This window comes from Sceloporus undulatus, chromosome 10 (assembly GCF_019175285.1).
Source record: "Sceloporus undulatus isolate JIND9_A2432 ecotype Alabama chromosome 10, SceUnd_v1.1, whole genome shotgun sequence".
NCBI lineage: Eukaryota > Metazoa > Chordata > Lepidosauria > Squamata > Phrynosomatidae > Sceloporus > Sceloporus undulatus.
Genome location: NC_056531.1, coordinates 14,537,502 through 14,559,052, shown reverse-complemented (window position 1 = coordinate 14,559,052; position 21,551 = coordinate 14,537,502). Strand labels below are relative to the sequence as shown.

Here is a 21,551-nt window from a genome sequence, read left to right as displayed (position 1 = left end):
GTTCATTAGCAGATGACCACTCGAAGAACACCGTACAGGTGAGCAACTGTTCTTCTCGTGGTCTTGTGAATCACAAAATGGTTAGACTAGCGAGCTGTAGTCAGTGGGGCGGGAGTGTCAATAACAAAACTGACATAATCATAAAGTTGTCAACCAAACAACCTGGTTATTATTAACAGTGCAACAAGTTAGTGATGCGAGAAAGTAACACGCCCCCCAAAGGCGCATCATGCCTGGCCCTTGAGTCCAGCCCTGTACTGGCTAATGATTCATGGCTGGACCAGACACTGCCTTGCCACACTCCCGAGGGGAATCCCCGCTCCAAAAGGCTGGATGCGGGCTACCGCCCTAGTTGCGTGGGCTCTACCCAACCTGGTAGAGGCTTTCCAGCCCAGTTCGTAGCAGAGGTGAATGGTACGCCACCCACTTGCGAGAACTCTGCGGTGATCCCAGCCGCCCCTTCTTGCTTCGGAATAGCATACAAAAAGTCTCTCCGAACGCCTGGAAGCAGATGTCCTGCCAGAAGAACGCCAGCGCCTGCGGACATCCAGGGCATGGAGCGACCCCAGAGTCTGTGTCGGATTAGAGCCAGAGCGGCAAAACAATGTCCTGGTGATGTGAACGGCAGCACCACCTTTGGCAAGAAAGTCTGTCCGACGGCAGCACCACCTTGTCCTATGAAAACGGAGAAGGGCTGGCCCCCCTCAGGGCCACAGTTCACACCACGGCTGACGGATAGCTACCCCAGGAAGGCCGTTTTCCAAGTCAGGAGTCTCAGGTCCGTGGTAGCAAGGGCTCACACGTTAACCCAGCTGTGCCCGGACGGCTGTCTAGACCCACTGTGGCGTCGGGTCTAGACTGCAATGTTGATCCTTAAAGCAACCTCTTTATGAGAGGGTCCCCAAACAGAGAGAGTTGTCTCGGAACAATAATGGACGAGAGGCAGCGGTAGCACTTGATAGACTCACGGAAGACCCGCTTCTACCAGCGTCATACAAAGTCCCAGGACCCCCGGATGGAGACACGGGATGGGCAATTTTTGTCTGTAAGAAGCACGGAACTTATCCCATTGTAGGCATAGGACTTTGTGCAGATGGTCTTTGTGCTGCTTTGATGAATCCGACAACCGGATGACGCGTGTTCCGGACCGAATCCTCCATGCCACAATCGAGGACCTGCATCTCGGGAGGTGATGCTCGCGTAGCGAAGCAGGTCGGGCCGGTGTTCAATCGGCGATGCTCCTGTGCCGCTTAGGAGAGGGCAGCCACGGCTGCCTGGGCCACCACGGATCTCAGAATTGCGTCGTGTGGTACCGACAACATCTTCGAGATCACCCGTGGCTCAGAGGAAATGGGGGAAAGGCATAAGGAGGCCTTGCGTCCACTTGCTTTGGAAGGCGTCCCTCTTCCCCCCGGGCTCTCGTACCCGTGCGCAAAACCTCGGTACGTGGGCGTTAGCCGGGAGCGCGAACAAGTCCAGGAGAGGGGTCCCCAGCGATCGAAGAGTTGGTCACCATTTGGATGCGCCCTCATTCGTGGCAAGTGGAAGATGACCTGCTGCGTTGGTCTGCAAGGCGTTCTGGTCGCCTGGCAGAGGATGCACTCGTAGATTTGTGCTGTATGCACCACCCCCAGAGGGGATGGTGATGCCAACCGGGTCCCGACTTTGTACCCCCTTGCTTGTTGAGGTATACATGCCCGTGGCCTGTTGTGGTGAGAAAGAAGCACCACCTTGTCGCGGAGGACCGTCTGCAGGCTCTGAGGCCTTTTCCACAGCCAGCATCTCTAAGACGTTGATGTGGAGAGTGCTTCCCGGGACCATTTGTCCTTTATGTAAGGTCAAGTGTGGGCGCCCCATCCCTTCAGGGAGGCGTCCGTAGTCGAGAGAGTCGATTGCGGGGTGGAATGACATCGAAGGGATTCTGTACGGTCCTCGGATGGTGAGCAGTTTGGTAGGCGTGTCTGGCCGGCGTCGAACACGGATGGAACCATGATTGCAGGGCCTGAGCTTAGTCTGGCCCACGGTGTGACGAAGTGGTAGAGGCCAGGTGTCCCATGGCGACTTGTACCACACGGCCTGCAGACCGCTCTGACCGGCAGGCTGCAGTGACGAGCGGAGGGCCTGAAACCTTGCTTGGAAGGTATGCCTCCTTGACAAGAGCCAGCGTGTTCCTGAGTCGATCGTTGGTGGGAGTAGGTCTGATTGTCGAAGTTGACCTGTGTCCTAGTGCTGAAGAAGCGACAGGGTCGTCTGAGGTGTTTAGCCGTGTGTCTTTGGAGGATGCTGCGAAGCGCCAGTCGTCACGTATGGAAGACCGTGATCCTTTGACGCGGTATGCCACCCCGGGGGCCATGCACTGGTGAAGACCTTGGAGCGTGAAAGGCAAAGGGAAGAACCTTGTATGGCTAGCCTGAGCCCGACGGCAACACGTGAGGAACCTCGTGGTCCTGCAGGATCCCTATGTGAAAGTAGCATCTTTAATCTACGTCACGAACCCGTAGCCTTCCTGTAGGAGTGGTAAGATAGAAGCAAGGTTACCATCCTGAATTTCTGTAAAACACAAAAGTATGAGGGCTCGAGATCCTTATGGTCTAAGGCCCAGAGTCTTCTTCGGTACGGTGACAGTACCTGAAAGAAGCACGCTTGAATCAGAGGGGTCTACGCGTTCAACTGGCCCCTTGTCTAGAAGAGTGCGCACCTCGTCGAGAAGGGCGTCCAGGGGACGTTGAACCAAAGCCCGTTGGTGGGCCCCCCCCAGCTGAGACGAACTCTAGGGCATAGCCCCTGCGGACGATAAGTGCCCCAGAGTCTGTAGTGATGGCGGCCCAGTGTGAAGAAGGCTCAGCCTATTGGAGGCGACGAGGTGCGCGAGGAAACATCAGAACCCTTCTTGCCCCGGCCATCCTTCTTCCTATACCCCTGTTGATCTGGGTTGGGAAGCCTGCCGCCTGTCGATGCGGAGCAGGCGACCGGGAGGACCGCCCGGAGGATTACTGTCCTGTGGTAAGGAGATCCTGGGGCTGGAAGCGGTATGGCCTCCTGGTGCCAGGGGCGCTGACCCGGCGTACCTTTGGCGGGCGACTTGGATGGTCGCAGAGGACATCCGTGCTTCTCCGCCGGTCTTCTCGGTACCTGAAGCTGAGCTTCTCACGTGCCCTATGAAGAGGCCCGAGTTGTGAGGGGGCATGTCTTCAATAGCCGCCTTAGGACTGAGAGGTGAGGTCAGAGGACCGGAGCCATGCAAGCGACGGAGCGCTATGGAGCCAGAAAGATTTAGATGCACGTCTGTGGGTGTCTGGAGAGATTGATCTGCTGCCATTCAGGTGGATCTAATTCGAGAGCCGCCATCATATGCCTCCTGTCATCACGGCAAGTCGGCAATGGTGGGGTCCATCTTTTCCCACCGGAATTGACATAGGCACCCATACAAGCCGCGTAGTTCCGCGATCTTGAGGGTCGAGAGCCGCCGAGGCATAGAACTTCTCGCCAAGGCCGTCCTTCCAACTTTTTGCTGTCTGTCCTTGTCGACCGGCGACTATGAGGTTTTTGGGAGCGAAGGTGGACTGCGGCTCCCTCCAACAATAGCTGACTTTCAGCTTGGGATGATTTGACAGCCAAGACGGGGCAGATGGAAGTAACCCGGTAACAGGTTTCGATCTGCTTTGAAGTCGACGGGGATGGTGGCTGGGGCGTCCCCAAGAACGCTTGGCGATCTTCTCCAGGACGTGAGGTAATCCAACGCTGGTGGAGCTGGAGCAGAGCCATGGATTCCCTCCTTTCCACCGATTCAAGTGCATCATCCTCTGGATGGGCTACTTCCAATTGAGGGAGGATCGGCCATCCTTATGACCCTGTCGGAGAAGGCCCGGACGTCATCCGTGGGTGACGGGACACGATGGCCTATCGGGCACGAATGGTGCATCCTCGTCCAGATGGGGAACACGGAACAAGGAGAGCCCGAGCCGGACCCCGAAGGAGATGGGCTGCGTCGTCTGGGGAGAAGGTTGGATTGTCCCAAAATTCGTCCCCTGGTCATCCCGGCGGGAGGAGGACAACCTCCGGATGACGGGCCCGTGTAATGAGCAGGCGGTTTACGACGCAGGCGGGACGGGTCAACCGGGATGATGGTACTTGTCCCGTGGCTGGCGTTAAACGAGATCCGGGAACGCTGGGGACGGTCCCGATCGTGCTCTTGCAGGGGCCCGATGTCTGTGTCCAGGCGGCCTCATCAGCTTCGGCCCCAGTTAGCCGGTTCCCGTGAGGCCAGGGCGGGCCTTTTATTTGGAGCGGGTGAGGGAGATCTTGACCTCCTTCTCTGAGGAGAGAGTGGGCATCAGAGTCCTGGAGCTCTCCTTCCGATTCAGAGTCCACATTCACAATCTGTAGGCATCTGACCGGTACAGAGAGATGACTGGTGCGAAGGGACTCTGGGTTCAAGCGGCACCATCCGGGAGGGGCGGTACTCGAAGGGTCGGGGTCTTCACCGGCTCTGCGAAGGCGATGTCGACGGTACTGGGCCCGACTCAGGCGGAGTGCACTGAGACCGTGCTTGGGCGGCCCCTGGCGGAGGCTCTTAGAAGTTGGGTGCAGAGCGAGCCGCTTCTTTCCCCGGTGGGAGCTCTTTTCCCCGTTTCTCTTGAGGACTTGGGGGCATCGCATCCCCAGAGGCTCCGGAGCCGACAGGCTGGTGCGAACCCTCTCATAGAGGGCGGCCTTGAGCGTCCGGTCCATGTTCTTAGGGCTTGAGGGGACCATGGCCTTGAGGGGGCACAACTGCCGGAAACGTTGGTGCCTCCCCAAGCAGCGGACACACTTGTCGTTGGCCGTCGGCCTGGGGATTTCCACCCCGCACTTGGTTGCATTTGCTTGAAAAGAGGCCATGTTAATAGCAGCGATTTCCCATCACAAAGAGCACGCAAATGCTAGCGAAGTCCTCGAGCTGCTTAGCGCGGCGGAATGAAGGAACTGAAGAGGAGCGGGCCACCAGGGGCCTTATGTATGGGTGGGGGGGCTCCCGCCAAAAAGTGCCGAAAGATACATTATTTCTGCTGGAGATTCTAGATAGTTTCCGATGATTGCTGCCGCAGGCGCAGAATAAAACCCACTTGTGTGATTCGCAGAGACCAGAAGAGAAGCAAGCTGTTCCATAATTGCCTGCAAAAAGCGGCATGCAAATTATAGCGCTATATAATTAAACATTAATTTATAAAAGAATAGGGAACAAGAGCGCAAAATTTCTCTCCTTGACTCTGGGACCTGCCAGCATCAAACACAAACACACAAAAATCACAACACGCAAAAAAGGTTTCGCGAATCTGGGATGTGAACCAACAAACAGGCGTCCCTTTGTCTTCCCGTTCGAGGGGTGGGGAAACAAAAGGCGGGGAAATTAGGCCAATTTCAAAACGCGATGGCTAGGAAGCGGGGAGGACGGACCGCCAGGACGCTTTTTATTTTAGCCGGCTATGTTTGTTTTTCAAACTGGCTACTCATGCGGCGAGAGAAAAAAACCCAGTTCGATGCGGGTACCTGGTCAGAGCGGGCTGCTGCCTCTGGAAAGAAAACAATAGCTTGCACCACTTATACGGGGAATGGCGGGTGGCTTTCCGACACTGTTCGTGACAACTTTGTCCACATCGCTTCCGCCACAAAAATGCCATAAAAATCCCATCGCCAGAAAACTGCGCACGCCGCGCCTACGGCGCCCATGCGCTGCCAACCTGTTTGGGTGAGAGGGAGGGCAGCTGAACTTAAACTCCACCACGCAGTGCCGTCGCCAGCTGGCGATGCTGGAGGCTGTTCAGTTCGTACGCGCGTACGCCCGACGCACGTAAACCTGGGAGTTAAACACGGAGAAGGAGGTCCGACCTATGCTCTGCTCGTAGGATTAAATCCACTTTCAGCTAAACCCCTGTTTACCTCCAGGGCCGCAACTTGCAGACGACTGGTGGCGTGATAGAAGAGGTGGGCAGGACATCGAAGATGGTTGGTTTCCGAAAGATGAGTTTTGGGAAGAAGAGAAGAAGGTGCAGAAAATTAAGAGCATCATCATCATCCACTACAAGTTTTAATTTCCTACAGGAGAAGCTGGAAAGGGCCACCCAATGCATACATTATATCCTCGGAAAACGTATCTGTCCTGGGAATATGACCCAGCGTATCGGAAAGAAGGAAAAAAGCGGAACTAATCTGCGTTTCCGGATGTTTTGTAATCGACTCAACCAAGCGTAGAGGACCTCGGGAAGCAAAGGGCCGCGTCTACCTTGTGTAAATAACGTCCGGTTGACGCCACTCTAACTGCCACGGCTGTGTCCCATATATCCAGGGCGTCGTAACTTGCGAAGCACGACGCTCTTTTGCCGAAAAACTAATTTTTAAGTGGTTCCTATTTCTGGCTACAGAGAGGAAACCGACCAGACCTCTACTACTACTACTACCACAAGCATGACTGACCCTCAGTTCTCGGGACCAAAACACACTGGTGTCGTACATGTCGATGGCCCGAGAGGAAAATGGACTCCACCTTGGTTGGCCGGCAGTTCGTAGGACGGCAGTGGGACGCTATCAGCACCTGCGAGCAAAAGAAAGCTGAGACAACAACTTTTAGTTCCCTCCGGAAAATCAAACCTTGGTGGTTCGAAAACTCAAAGTGCAAACCCAAAACGAGCCACCTTGCAGATGGCAGGTAGACGCCAGCTGTAACTGTGGGTTTATGACCCTCTCCTTCGACGTCATGCAGACACAGACAGATAAAACCACACTCTCTCTATGTGACAAGTCCACATAGGACCACAATCTGTCAGGGATGCTTTGGTTGAGAGTCCTGCATGGCTGAATGGGGTTGGACTGGATGGCCGTTGTGCTGCTCTCTTCCCGGCTCTATGATTCTATAAAGCGCAGGCATCCGGAACGCTGATAAAGGAAACACGAAAAGATACTACGGCCAGAAAAATCAAGCAGCAGCAGACAGACCATGTTATAAAACATTCCTGGGGCATAAATGCTCTTTGACCACCTGAAATCTGGACCATTCCAACAACCTATCAGGTTCAGGATGCCAGGAAGGCATGATAATAGACACTTAGACATCTCTTGATGGACAGCCTAGAATCGCAACGGCCTTGTTAGCTGCCGGCATCGCACTGTTGACTCATGTTCAACTTGTGGTCTCCTTGGACTCCTAGATCCCTTTCCCACACCTAAGTCTCCTTAAGACAAGTCCATCCTATATCTATGCATTTCATTTTTCCACTAAGTAACCTGATGGCACCCAAAGAGATGAGAAATGCACCTGAAGCCGGGACTTACCTGCCTGGCCCTCAGGGCACTTTTGACTGCTCCGCTTGCTCAGCTGGGTGAGTTCGTTCAAAATGGCACCAGCTTTCCGTCAAGTAGGGGGTCCCTTGCGACAACGGTGCGTCCTGCACAGAAGAAACGATACAAAGCAACCATTCAACGGCTAGTCATTATCAAAGGGAGTCGGCCGCAGCGCCATTTTTGTCACATAACAAAGCCATGGGTCCTGTACTCACGTGAGCATCGTCACCAGGAGGTTCTCTTGGCACCTCGCATTGGAGAGATGCATTCGGGGACTGGCGTCATGTCCGGCATGTGTACCGCTCCCGAAGATGATCACGCATTGTGTAGTGAGCTGGGGGGCGACGTAGTGGGCAATAAAATATTTGATAGCGGACCGAGGATCAAACGTTTACTTTTGGTGGAGATTTGCAAACCGCTTTAACCCTTGTGAATTTCAGTCTCCACTGCAAGTATCTCGCAGAGATCCAACACCACGGATTTCATTGTGCCCCTCGGAGCCGCCCGGGTATCTAAATTCGACGAATATTGCAAAAAATATTGCACACCACACACACACACACACATATATATTGCAAGCATATTGCAAAAATATCCAAACTTGCTTCTGACCAGTTGCACGATGCCTCTGTGTGTTCCATGAAGAAGATTGCTTCTCGGTCGGATTTGCGCTTGCAAAGTGGCGGCGTGGCTATCGAGGAGGATGCTGGCGTCGGAGCTACGAAGAAAACAAGTTCACGTATTTGCGTTTCCTTTTTACAACGTTATTGACCGGCGACAGCGCAAACCCTCCGAGAAGCAGGAAGATGAATACGAGTAAAAATGCGCCGCACCCATGAAAAAATATTTTGGATATACACACACACATAGGTATATTGTGGCCTCATCGCGCCGAGGTTTGCACCGCATGAGCCAAGGTGTTGCTGACGCACATTTTTAAATTATAGAAGGAATCATTAGAGTTGGACGAGATTCTGAAGGGCCCTGATCCAGTCCAAACCCCCTTCGGCACGCAGGGTGACCTCTTCGCAAAGGATCCAGTGACGATGGCCATCCAGCCTCTGTTTAAAGACCTCCAAGGAGGGAGCTTTCACTACAGATTCCGCAGTGCGGGGACGCAGCCCCATGTTTAGGTCCCCCCTCCTGGCTACTCCTCTGCCTTATTCACCGCTGAGCTGGGGCAACTGGCAGAAGGACGGAGAGGTGATGTTGCTGGCGTTACTGCGGCCATCACTTTCCGGACTGACTCTCACCGACGGAGGGATCCGGCCTGAACTGCTGGTCATGATCTCCTGCAGCTCCAAGGAGCGGGAGCGGGACGGGTCCCGGAGGGGTCTTCATCAGCTTACAGACCCCAACTCTTTGACCTACCATGGGCGCACCAGCGCAAGTGCAAAAATGGGAAAAGAAAAACAGGTTCATGGGGACTCGGGAACAAGGACGAATGACTTCATGTTTGCGAGGAGCGGTCCAGCATGAGGTGGTCAGCGACCATCTGGAGGGGTGGACACCGCTTCAACCCTGGACGCTTCGGACACTTTACTGCTTCGATCCCCTTTATCATTTGGACCCTTTACCGCGTGGGACCCTTTACCGCTGGACCCCCTGACTGCCGCTTGGACCCTTTACCGCTTGGGACCCCTGACGCACTGGCTCCCTTACTGCTTCAAAAACCCTGACCGCTTGGACCCGAAACCCCCCCCCCCCTCCGCCTTTACTTGGTCCCGCAAATAGGGCTCCGGCAAGCAGGTAGCCGTTCATCATCGTTAGGCGGCTGTCCAGGACGTTGTGGAAGGACCGTGCAGCTTCTCCCCGAGACTCGGGACGGGGTTGCTGGGAGGAAGACCCCCAATGACATTGGGCCTAGCGCGGAGACGAGAGGAGGAGAGAGACGAAGAAAAGAAGGTGGAGGCCTTTCCAAAACAGGGGGTCGGAAACTATGTGCCCGTGAGCCAAAACCTGGCCTGGAAACCTGAGGAGCTTCAAGGGTCACAAAAGCAGGACCCCCTTAGCTAGTTTCCTCCAACGCACATGTGTCCAACCTCTTTCAATCCTCTGGAGTTTTTTGTTACTCATGGACCCCTGCGGTCCCTGTCTCTCGTGTCTCCGGAGTCTTCTCCACCCAGGACCACTGCGTCCATCCTCTCATGTCTCTGGGGACCACCGCCGTCCATCTTGTTCATGTGTCTCAGACCTGTCTCCATCCCATGGACCACTGTGTCCATCTCTCTCATGTCTCTGGACAATTGCGTCATCCCTCCTGCGTCTCTAGAGTTTTCTCCATCCTAATGACCACACGTCCATTCTATCGCATGTCTCTGAACCACTGCCCATCCATCTCTCTCGTGTCTCTAGTTTCTCCATCCCATGGACCACTGTGTCCATCTTTCTCCCATATCCCCCTTTCCTTCTTTTCCGCAACTGACCACTCTAGAAAGGGAGCTCCTCCAGGCCCACCTCTTTTGCCACATTCCCACACCATCTTTCCAGGAGGGTTGGCCAGGACCATCATGGTGTGGTTCCACTCTCTGGCCGTGCTTACGGGGTGGGGGTGGGGTTGCGAGACTGACCGCTTGGGTGTCGAACGCTTCCCACTCAACAGGTGGACTTTTCCTGGGTCATCCAGTTCAAGCCTCGCATGACGCAGCTCCGCCTCCAGCAGCGTCCAGGGGCGTTTCACGTAACGGATGATCCCCATATTCCTCCACCGACAATGTCACTACCATCTTCATGGACCTATGGAGAGCAAGGAGAACTGTGTTGTGTGGAAGGAAGCTGAGCAGGGCAAGGCATGCATGGTAGTCCTTGGATGGGAGACCTCTCTAGTGAACCCAGGTGCTGCCGGCAAATATTTCAGAGGGGGAACCATGCCCCAAACCACTTGGCGGGTTCCCACACCATTCCACACATGGGGTTGCCGTAAAACTGACCTGTTTATGGATCCCATCTGCATTTGTAAGCTAAGCAAGCTCAGCTGGTGAATACTTGGCTGCGGAGGACCACACATCCCCGGGTTTGTGGGCTGCATTTCAGAGGAAGGAACTGGCCAAACACCTCTGCACTTAGGCAAACCCTACAAAAATTCCTGGAGTCCACTTAAATGCACATAGACCTAACTAGCCCAAAGGCACCCGGTTCCCATCTATTCATGGACGCTAAGTAGGGGTCCAGCCCTGGTTAGCCCTTAGATGGGGGGCCCACCAAGGCACACCAGGTGGTACCTAGGTGCTTTTTAAAAACAGTTGCAAAACCCGGAGGAAAGCTTTGCCAAAACCCCCGTGTTCCCAATTCCAACCGTTCTATGGCCACCCTCTATCTCCGGCATAGCTGTTGTCCCACGGAGACGTAGCTCCCATCGTTCCACCATGTACTGAAGCAGCTTCCCGGGCTGACGGAGACCGAAGCAACGTGGGTCGTTCTCCTTTTTCGAAATCACAGGGGTTTTTTGCCGACGGTGACGCGGTGGGGGGTAGGTGGTACCTGGGGGGAAACACCACCACTCATAATCACTCCTCTCGGTCAATTATGGCAATCATTGAATCATAGAGTTGGAAGAGGCCCCAAGGGCCATTCCAGTCCAACCCCCGTTTCTTCCATGCAGCGAAATCTAGAATCAAAGCATCTTGACAAATGGCCACCCAGGCCTCTGTTAAAGATCTCCAAGGAAGGAGATCCATCACACCGACGTTGTACGAGCTTTCCATTCTTAATGCGCAGCCCCACTATGGTTTGTGGTATTGCGTTACTTGCCTCGGGGTCAACTTCGGTTAGGAACGACCCATGTAATATGGTCTTCCACTTTTTCCTACGTGTCCCCACTTTCCACCACCGACTAGAAGGTACCCCAAGGGTACATCTCATCAAAACCCCCTGCCATGCCGGAATCCACATCTAAAGCCTTCTGAAAGATGAACCACCCAAGCTTGGATTAAGGACCGCCAACAGCAAATACGGAGTCCCCCCCCCTTTGAGGGCAATCCATATTTCCCTGCACTGAACTACAAAGCAATAAGGCTGGAAGGGATGCCCAAGGGCATCCCACTCCAACCCATTCTGCCCAATGATTCTACACTGTCGAAACAATGCCAGTTTTAAGCACACTTTAAGTGCTGCAGGTCCATCTCCTGGGAGCTGCCGTTTCACAAGGTTTTTGCAGCTCCTGGTGTCTCACAAACCCACAAATCCCAGGATTAGACCCTTTAAGACCCACTGTCAACCTCTTTCCTTCATGTACGTGGATGTGTGGCTGTTGCTCCGTTGTATGAAAGGCGAAGGCCCCCATCGTTTCCGCCGGTGCACATCGCTCTCAATGTGGGTACCGTTCATTATGATCACATAAGTGGTTCCGCGACTGGCGTGCAACTATAGAAGCATCACAGCATTGTTAAACATATTCACACCACACACAGTTGCATCCTTCTCCAAAAAATACACGATATCTCCTAACCCACAGATTTGCCAAATATTCCAAAATATTATATCAAGTGCACAGCGCTACCTTCAAGTGTATTTAACGCCTTCATAAATAAGTTCCATGTCCACCACAATGTCAGAAGGGAAGCTGATTGCAGCACTGACCCCTGGAAAAATTAAAACTAATATGTTTTAAGGTTCCCATAGCTCTTTATTTTATGGCCATTTTATGGCAAGGAGCGGGGAAAGGAGAAAGACCCCTACCCCGCGGCATATAACACATCCGTTACCGTTCGAGCGAATGCATGAAGTAAATCATGCAGGTCCGGAATGCAGCGTGGCGACGGTGTAGTGCGCCGCAACCACGACGCCCAAGATGGTGTCCGGCTCTGCCGCTGTGCCGGGGAGGAGACAAAACGTCATCTTGTAGTACGCAGCCCTTTCATTTGCAAGGGGGGGTTGGGTGGACATCCCATTATGGATTAATATTAAAACATTTAAACACTAGAAGTATCTGGGGAACCGTAAATTGCCGTTTCCGTTTACCTGCGTTCTAATTCTTAGGTATAACTCTCTGGTCCCTGGGCCCAGGAAGGACCCCACTGGGACACCCAACCGGTCACTCCTCTCCAGGACACAGGAGAAGAGGGAGGAGCCATCGGCTGAGCCCCTGGGCCCCGGATTAGGGACCCCACTGAAACACCCCACTGGTCCCCTCCTCTCCAGGGACGAAGGAGCAGAAGAGGAGCATAGTTAGCCCCCTGGGCCCCGGTAGGACCCCATGGACACCCCCCTGGTTCACTCTCTCCCGGGACGAAGGAGAAGAGGTGCAATTGCTTAGCACCTTTGTGTTTGGCCAGTTCAACCATCAAATCCTCCTAACGCTACAGAGGAGAAAAGTATGGGGAGACAATGGGATGTTAGGAAGGTCTGGAAAACCGTGAAGGCCTACGAGGAAGAACTTGGGAGCTGTGGATGTTTAGCCTGAGAAGAGAAGGTTAAGACGGCTGACATGACAGCCCTGTTTCAACTACTTAAAGGGGATGTCATATGGAGAAGGGAGCAAGCTTGTTTTCTGCTGCCTCCGCGGACTAGAACCAGAGCCCAATGGATGCAAGCTACCAGAAAAGAGATTCCACTCAACATGGACTATGCTGCTTGGAGTCTCCTTCTTGGAGGGTCTTACGCAGACGGCTGTGGATGGCTATCTGTCAGAGGATATTTTGATTGAGACTCCTGCATGGCAGAATGGGGGTTGGACTGGGACCAGGACCCTTGGGGTCTATTCCAACTCTACATTTGATTCTCTCTGTCTCCGCAGAACGACGTATCCAAGTGTGGAAGACGCAAGCTTTACTCTGCCTTCCTGTTCGCCCTCTTTACTCTTACAACAGGTGAGGCAGGATGGACTGGGCGAGGAGGGATGCTCACCCTGCACCTTCTCTGCAATGAGGTGGTCCAGCCACCTGGTGTCGACCTCGTTGTTCTGGAGCTATCCGTCTCCCCAGCCGCTTCACAGCTACTCGACGGTGGTCCTGAAAGTTCCCCGCCGGATGGAGGAGCTCCTCATGGCTACCACCAAGTTCTAAAACAAAAACCCATGGAGTAGGTGACGACAAAGGGAGGATCCAAAACCCAAAATCTAGTTTTCCCCCACCAATGGTTTCCTGCTTCAATTTGGTCCCTCTGGGACTTTCTGGGAAATCTGGGAGCGCTTGCAACATGTATGGCATTGCCTTGGGATAAATCAATGAAGTCCATTTATGGTGACTTTTCCTAGGAGTCTTCGATGTGGTTTTCCCTCAGCTTCCTCTCTGGAAATACGCCTGCAGATCTGTTGCGGTCTCTCATCAAGGACTATCCCGACTTTGATCCTGTTTAGCTTTCCAAAATCAGACCTTTGTCCTGGACACTGTCTATCACTTACACTGTTAGCTCAGTATATATAAATGAAGCTTTTGTTTATGGCAAACCCATAGATTAAATCGTGGGTGGAGGGTCAGGGGTCCCCCTTTCTTCAGAGGGACGCCGCGGCAGCCGAACCACATAGCGTCCCTCCGTAGTAAAAAGAAACCTGGGAAAAAATGGTTTCTTTTTAAAGTCGCCCTTCGTAAAGTCACGAGATCGCCATTTGGCGCACTGGCGACGTAAGTGATGCGCCAGCGACAACATCTATATGCCTGCCCGTAGCTTATGTCAAGATGGCAGTCAGTGTTGTGTTGATGGGAGGCTGGCATGATGGCGGCGGCATGTTCTAGAGTTCCAGAGCGTGCAGTGCTACGCACTCCAGAACCCTAGAATTGGCAAGCAACACGCCGTTTTCTTCGCACGTATCTGAAGCATTCGCCTACAAGCAACCTGCGGGCTTCCCTTCCAAAGGACAACCAGGCGTGACCCACATTAGATTTTCAAGTCAGTTGGTTCTGTCTCCTTTAGGATATTTAGGTCCTTGGACTGCCACCAATATATGTGCGTGCAAACTATAATAAACCATTTAACATCACGAATGGCATCCTCGCGGTTCTCCCCCAGGCGAAGCAGTGTCCGAACTGAATCGTGGCGAACGGAATTCGTGCAAACCCCCGGCAGCTGCCACACTGAAGTAGTAGCCCCAGACGTTCGTTGCTGCGGACGTTCAGCTCCTGCACCGTACCAAGAGCTGGGCTTGAACCCTAAAACGGAGGGGGACAAAACAGACCATTACAACCTTTACCAAACCCTTGGTTCTTCTCTTTTAGGGCCCCCCACCGGACTGACCTCTTCGGGGATTTCGCTGGTGATCCGGGCGGCAGCGAGACGTGCCCCTCGGCGGCCGGACGCTGTGGGGCGGTTTCCTCGAAAAGGATATGGGGTTGTCGGCCATGGAGGTCCCCGTAAAGGGTGCGGATGTCCTTCACCGATGCAAGGACCCCCCTGGCGCTCTGGATGGATTGATGATAGAAGGATAAGAAGAAGAAAGGACAGGGAACGATGGAGGAAGAGGGAAAAAGCGACCGGCTCCCCCCACAGATCCATAGCTCCTGAAAGTAACATTATATATATATTGTATTATCCTTACCCACCTGACCCCCAAGGCTGAGGCAGGGTAAATACTATTTTTTCTTCTTCGTGGTCTCTGCGAATCACCACAAATGGCGTTATTCTGTGCCTGCACAGTTAGCTTTGGAACTTAGGTTTCCCGCCTAACCCTCAGTTCCTTTGTCCGCTGCACTCGCAGCATCTAGGAACTCTATCATTTTAATTCTGAGGTGAAGTTGTTTAACTGCAGCCTCCACCTTCACCATTGGCAAGGCCCTTTTCTCTTCTGAGGGAATTGGTGTGCTTGGCAGAGAACTTTCCCCGCCTTTTTCTCTTGAGGAACAAGTTTTCAAACAATGCCCGCCTTACGGTGCACTGGCAAAGCCCCATTTACTCCTGAGCAAAACATTTTAAAATGGCGCCACACCTCACTGGCACAATTTTCACTTCTTATACTTATAAGAAGAAACGTATAGCATGGCCCCCGGGCCTTCCTTTCCTCACCATGGGCTCGGGACACTCTTTTTGCTGCCGACAACTGTCTCCGGGCCATTCACCTTGGCCTTTTGTCTCTTATTCTCCTGAAATAGATGTTGTTACTGGCTGCATTGACTTCCAGGTCCTTGCTGGTCCCAGCTCCTCAGGATCAAAAACCCCTTGGATGTCATTCATATTTGGTCCCTGATCTCAGGAGTGAAACCGGACTGGCTCATGCTTGAGCCCACATCGCTTCCTTATTGCGTCCCTGACCTCTCCGGAAGTGAGAGTCATACCCAATTGGCTTCGAGCCCAACTTTAAGCCTCTTCGGTCCCTGACTCTCTGGGGTCAAAACTGTTTGGGCGGCGGGTAAACCCTGGATGGTTCACGGTCCCTGAACTCTTCGGCATTCATATCGATTGGCTCGAGCCCATCTTTGAGTCTCGTCGGTCCCTGACTCTCTGGGGTCACACTGTTGCTTGTGGTAACCTTGGATTTTCATCGGGTCCCTGACTCTTCGGATCATATCGATTGTCTTCGAGCCCCATCTTTGCGTTCGCGGTCCTGTACTCTCTGGGCGTCAAACTGTTGCTGGTGAAACCTTGGCTGTCATCAGTCCTGACTCTTCGGAATCATTTATCGATTGTCTTCGAGCCCATCTTTGAGTCTTGTCGGTCCCTGGACTCTCTGGGTGTCCAAAATGTTTGGCTGGTGGTAAACCTTGGCTGTTCATCGGTCCCTGACTCTTCGGAATATATCGATGGCTTCGAGCCCATCTTTGAGTCTCGTCGGTCCCTGACTCTCTGGGGTCCAAAACTGTTTGCTGGTGGTAAACCTTGGATGTTCATCGGTCCCTGACTCTCGGAATCATACTCGTTGGCTTCGAGCCCATCTTGAGTCTCGTCGGTCCCCTGCTCTCTGGGTCAAACTGTTTGGCTGGTGGTAAACCTGGATGTCATCGGTTCCCTGATCTTCGGAACATTACCGATTGGTTCGAGCCCCATCTTTGGTCTCGTTCGGACCCTTGACTCTCTGGGTCAAACTGTTTGGCTGGTGGTAAAACCTTGGATTTCATCGGGGTCCCGACTCTTCGGAATCCTATCGATTGGCTCGAGCCCTCTTTGAAGTCTCGTCGGTCCCTGACTCTCTGGGTCAAACTGTTGTGGTGGTAAACCTTGGATGTTCTTCATCGGTCCCTGACTCTTCGGAATCATTACCGATTGCTTCGGAAAGCCCATCTTTGAGTCTCGTCGGTCCCTGGACTCTCTGTGGCAACACTGTTTTGCTGGTGGTCCACCTTGGATGTTCATCGGTCCCTGACTCTTCGGAATCATATCGATTGGTTCGAGCCATCTTTGAGTTCATCGGTCCCGACTATCCAGGGTCAACCGTCTGGGCTGGCTGCACAACTGGCTCTTCATCTGTCCCGACTTTTGGGGTCAAACCGGTTGGCTTGCAGCCCAACATGGTCCCTCATCGGTCCTGATCTCCGGAGTCATTACAACTGGAGGCAGGCCCAACACGGAATCTCATCGGTCCCTGGCTCTCTGGGGTCATACCGACGGAGGCAGCCAACCATGGATCTCATCGATCCCTTGCTCTCTGGGGTCATACGACTGGATGGGCAGCCCCAAACATGGATCTCATCGGTCCCTGACTCTCTGGAGTCATACTGGACTGGATGGCAGCCCAACATGGATCGTCATTGGTCCCTGGACTCCTGGGGTCATTACTGGTTGGCTTGCAGCCTGACTTAGAACCTCATGTCCCTGACCTCCGGTGCCAAATGATTGGACGGCCGCCCACTTCGATCTTGCATCGGTCCTTGACTCTCTGGAGAGTCCGACCGATTGGTTATAGCAGCTTCGAGCCTTGTCAGTCCGCCTGACTCTCGAGGTCAACTTCATTTGGCTGCTGAACGCCTTGGCTCTTCATCGATCCCTGACACTTCGGGATTTCAAACGGTTGGCTGGCCGGTCAAATATGGATCCCCATCTGGTCCCTGACTTCTGGGGTCATACTGCCTTGACTTGCAGCTGACTTCTTTCCTGTTGGTTCCCTGATTTTTTCGAGGTTGAACCGGTTGCCTGGAACCCGACTTCGATCCTCATCGCGTCCCATACCACCAGGATGGCCAGCCCTGACTTGATCCTTGTTGGTGGCTGACTCTCTGGAGTCATACTGATTGACTTGTAGTTCTGACATTCCATCCTTGTCGGTCCCCTAAAAAACTCTCTGGGCCAAAAGATTGCTGTCTGCCAGGGCTTCACTATTCATCGGTCCCTGACTTTCAGGACTAATATCGATTGGCTTTGCAGCTGATTTTCTACCCTCGTCAGCCCCCTGACTCTTCGGGGTTCAAACGATATAGGGTGTTAGCCAGATTTGCCATCATTGTATGGCTGGGGGGGGGGGGGGTGGGGGGCCTGTAATTCGTCCTGCGACTCTCCTTTGAGACGACGGAAATACTAAGAGCCCAAACATCGGTACGTTTAAGTGCACAAAGAGGGTGAGGATATTCGATATTGCAGCAGGTTTTTCCGTTTCTGAGGGCCATTTACTGATTACGGTCGTATGCTCCTTGTTGCCACCGGGTTCTTTTGTGGCCGCGATTAGCTGTTACCAACAGTCAGTATGGATGATGTGGTTGGGTTCCAAGCCTATTGTTCCCTCTGTACCGAGGGTTAACCTATCAGCAAGCGCTCTATCAATTATCAGGCCATGAGGTGCACGTCCATCAAACCACCACCAGTGGTCACTTCTTGCCTCTGCAGCCCAACCATGGTCCCCCTGACATACTCTAGTGCTACTTCATTTGAAATGAGACTTATTTCAGGTTGCTCCCTCGGGTTATCGCGGCCGCAGCAAGCATCATGTGACAGTTATAACAGTGTAAAGATTCCTTCTGTAACGAGACATGGCATCACGGCTATCCCTATATAGCCAATTCTGGGGGACGTGGTGTCCCTCCCTTACGAGGGAGGACATCACCATTGCCACACACAATTTATGACTAGTCCTTCATCCTTCAGACTCGGATGCTAAATGTCACTTAATGCGGACATTCACGTCTGACTTCTTTGGCCTTGTAAAATTTGGGAGCACAATCTATTCACTTTGGGTAAGATAATCCTTCCACCATATTGAGGCTCCGGACTGTACAATCAAATTATAATTGGTTTTGTTGCCTCCGTAACCTAGGCTGCTACCATTATGCAACTAGTACCACGCTCAATGTGTTCGGTTCTTGTTCCCCCATGGGGGGCTTTGATACCAAAGCACAGAGACCATCAGTCATAGGGAAGGGTTTTGCCCACTTCCTGTTGTGAGTGGTCACCTAAGGCAGTGATGCCTCTTTCAAGGGCCACTACTCTGGTGGAAATCTGAGAAATACATGTCTTATTTCCCATACCCCTTCCAAAGGTTTTTTCAATGCACTCTCTTCCATGGCGCAGGTGGCAAAACAACTGCTACAATTCCTTCATTTTCGCTCTGCCGGAATGCCCTCTGGTACATCCCTTGATTTTGAATCCCTACATTTAATAGATCTGTCCACCCCATGGATACTTGGAGGATCTCGAAGATTTGACATACTGTCCCATCTCTCTGGCTGACTGATGTCATACCACCTATTTCTCCTGAACCTCTGGTCCAGGCATCAATGTGTGATTGGTGGCAATATTTCAGACCTCCACCTGCAACCCTAACAAGGCTAACCAGCATCTGTACATTTTCCTGGGCTTCTTCCCTAGGGAGTCTGCGCTCCACCTTAATTGCTATGCCACTGTCACAGTGTACTTCATGCTATTCCGCGCCCTGGAACCTATACGATAAGGGGTTGGTTTTGAGCACTGTTATCTGGTCCCCATGGGCCTTCTGCTCATACTGGCCTGAGCAGTAGATTTATGCTACAGCTTGGAGTCTTTCCTCTCAACATTAAGGATACATATATGATTTTATGCTCATATTGCCTGGTGTTTTGCACCAGCTGGCTAGGAATTGGGACTTTTTGGTTCTTACAGTTCTTATTCCAGCCTCCACTGCTCTGCACATTTTTGTTTTCCAGGGCCCATTCATGGTGGACTGACCCCAGGTCCACTTCTGCTATTTACTTTTGCCTATCAGTTCTGGGCTGTTCTTGCCAGTCTTGATTACAGCTTGTTTTACCGGACGTCACGTCATGGGATACCATCCCACCGGGACTTTTTCAAACCACAGTGGTGGTATCCCTTTACTTTTTCAATGCCTGTGGCTAGTCTTATTGGCACTATTATAGCCACTGTTGTTTTTCTTTCTCGTTTTCACAATATCGCTGCTCCTGCTGGATAGCCTGGACAACATTACGCTCCAGCTTGTCTGTGTGCCACAAACAATTGGATCTTGCAATCTTTTTCTCTTCTTGTCATAAATTTGTTGTGACTTTACATGAGATTATATTTCCTCCTCTCTGGTGTCCACCGCTGTTCCAGAAATCATGCTGGAGCTCTTCTCCAGTTTGATATCATTAGGCCTCTCTTCTATGAATTCACTTCCACCATTGTTGACCACAGATTGTCTTTTTTTCATTATCTGTTAAGAGAACAGTTCGCCCTCGACCTTACTTGAGCATTCTAGCTGTGTCTATCACTTCATAATCTCCGAACTCATGGCTTCGAGAGGTTTATCAGGCCACTTGGCCCGTTCTACTTTCACGATTCTTTGAAGCCACACCTAAAGTTTGAGGCTTTGTAAGCCCTTCTTTCCTGGCTTACCAACGCCCCGGCCTGTGCAGCCTTGCATTGTTGCCTTTGTGGAGCACTTTGCCCTCATTCTGGATTCAATTCACCTTTCAGATTGACAATGTCTGTATACCAGACCTTCGTGCTTGGTATTTCCACAAGCCGCTCCACAGGTAGTTAATTCCTTATTCTATGCCACTCCCCTATTGGTGGCTTGACCTAATCTCCATTACCAACAAATATGTGCTATCTAAGGTCAAGGCTTTTCCCTGCCCTTTGGTTTTTACCATTGCCATTTATTATGGACCATCAAAGTTTTACCTACAGCAACCTATGGTTAGTGGCAAGCCTGTTTTCATACCAATGGCCTGTTTCACCTGCACTGGTTGACTGTTCCATACGTCTCAGTATTTCTACATTGACTCTGTCGAATCGTCATGTCAGGCGGGCCTTCCTGTTCGTCCTCATGTTTGCATTGCCCTTGGATTTGGTTTCCCACCTGGTGATTCTATTGGGGGTCACTATGCCTTTCTTGTGGGCATGGCACTTCCCACTCCACTAACCTAAAGCTGCTAGTCTAACCCATTGTTGTGATTCGCAGATAGAGACCCCGAGAAGACGGACCGGTTGCTACCTGTAACGGTATTTCTTCAAGGGTCATCTGTGAATTCACACAAACCCGCCCATTCCTCCCCCACACAGTCGTGCCCTGCCTCTCCTCGGCCTGGGACTGCTGCTACTCGGCGTCCAGGAACTGCAGGGTTTATGTGGGAAACCGACGAATAAAAGGCCGTTGGAGAGTGGGCAGGGCTACTCCAAAACGCCTTTACTATCTCCAAGACTGTTCAAGCTAACTGTTGCAAGCACAGAATAACCCATTTGTGTTATGATTCGCAGAGACAATGAGAAGAAATACCCATTACAGGTACGCCACCTGTCCATTATAATGACCATTAACTTGTCCATTAACAGCACACACAACATGGGAATTAAAAATGCCATTACAGATTTAAAACAATCCAGATTAAGATTTTCTTAGGGATCCCAGTGGATACCAACTCTCGTGTTTGATTTATCCGAAATCCATAGATGTTTAAGTGCCACTAATACAATGTGGTATTATTATTATTATTAATCATTGCGTATCCATTTGGCATTAGGCTTTCAGGACCCTCTGTGGACGGTACCAGAATGCATGGATGCTCAAGTCCCATTAAATACAATGGGGTATTATTATTATTAATGATATCATTAGGGTTTGGTTCCAGGAACTCCATCTGCCATAGAACCTGCAGGAGCCGCTAAAAATGCCTAGTGGAGTGTCTCTCTAGGAATATCTAGGTCCTCAGGGCAACTCTGTGGTCCGCATCTGCCGGACATTGGACCACAGCATCGCATGGAGTGTTCCTATCCGTGCAACGAAGAGGTAGAGGTTTTTGTGTACCTGGAGCTGGGCCCGCAGTAAATTGACGTCCGCAATCATTTCAGTGCAAGGGTGTTCCCTGGAGCCGAGGGTTCAGCTCCACGAATTAAGAGCTCCCGTCTTCACTGTAGAGGTACTTCCACCGTTCCCGCGCTCACGTAGCCCACCATTTGGCGAGGCGCCG

At 52.2% G+C, this 21,551-nt stretch overlaps 1 protein-coding gene across 1 annotated transcript in view; it reads right to left on the bottom strand.

The window, feature by feature from the left end:
* Positions 1-21,551, bottom strand: part of ACACB (acetyl-CoA carboxylase beta) — an 84,760-nt gene that overhangs the window by 16,356 nt on the left and 46,853 nt on the right. The gene's annotated exons all lie outside the window — the stretch shown is intronic.